The sequence below is a fragment of the Myotis brandtii genome, unplaced genomic scaffold, assembly GCF_000412655.1.
Source record: "Myotis brandtii unplaced genomic scaffold, ASM41265v1 scaffold684, whole genome shotgun sequence".
In the NCBI taxonomy this organism is placed as follows: Eukaryota; Metazoa; Chordata; class Mammalia; order Chiroptera; family Vespertilionidae; genus Myotis; species Myotis brandtii.
This window is the reverse complement of record NW_005370673.1, coordinates 1,523,489-1,524,723: the sequence shown is the minus strand read 5'-3', so window position 1 is coordinate 1,524,723 and position 1,235 is coordinate 1,523,489.

Here is a 1,235-nt window from a genome sequence, read left to right as displayed (position 1 = left end):
GAGAGAGAGAGAGAGACATCAATGATAAGAGAGAATCATTGATCTGCTGCCTCCTGCACGCCCCCTACTGGAGATCGAGCTGGCAACCCAAGCATGTGCCCTTGACCAGAATCAAACCCAGGACTCTTCAGTCTGCAGGCCAATACTCAATCCACTGAACCAAATTGGCTAGGGCTTGTTCATATTTTTTATCTTCCTTCTCCTTCTTCCTCTTCTTAAAGAATACCCTTCAACATTTCTTGTAATACTGGTTTGGTGGTGAACCCCTTTAGCTTTTTTCCTGTCTGTGAAGCTCTTTGTCTGACCTTCAATTCTAAACGATAGTTTTGCTGGATAGAGCAATCTTGGTTATAGGTCCTTGCTATTCATCACTTTGAATATTTCTTGCCACTCCCTTCTGGCCTGCAAAGTTTCTGTTGAGAAATCAGCGGATAGTATTATGGGAGCTCCCTTGTAGGTAGCTAACTGCTTTTCTCTTGCTGCTTTTAAGATGCTCTTTGTCTTTAACTCTTGAAGTTTTCTGCCACTATTTTGTCAAATAGGTTTTCAATATCTTGCTCTCTCTCTTCTCCTTCTGGCACCCCCCCATAATGTGAATATTGGTAGGCTTGAAGTTGTCTCAGAGGCTCTTTACATTGTCTTCATATTTTTGGATTCTTTTTCCTTTTTGCTCTTCTGATTGGGTGTTTTTTGCTTCCTCATATTTCAAATCATTGATTTGATTCTCAGAATTCTCTACTGTTGACTCCCTGTGAATTTAACTTTATTTCAGTTAGTGTATGCTTAATTTCTGACAGGTCCTTTTTTATGTCTTTGACATTCTCACTAAGATCCTTGAAAGTCTCACTAAGTCCCTTGAGTATCCTTATAACCACAGTTTTTAACTCTGTATCCAGTAGTTTGCTTGCTTCCATTTTTTCATTTGTGAAATGTTTCTTTGTCTCCACATTTTGGCTGCTTGTGTTTGTTTCCATGTATTAGGTAGAGCTGCTATGTCTCCTGGAACTGGTGGAGTGGCCTTGTGTAGTAGGTGCCCTGTAGGGACCAGTGGCACAGCCTCCCCCGTCACCTGAGCTGGGCACTCTAGGTGCGCCCCTGTGTGGGCTGTGTGCACAGTCTTTTAGTTGAGCCTTGTTTTTTTTTCATTTTCTCAATTTTTATTTTTATTTTATTTTTTAATTAAATCTTTATTGTCCAGATTATTACAATTGTTCCTCTTTTTTCCCCCCATAGCT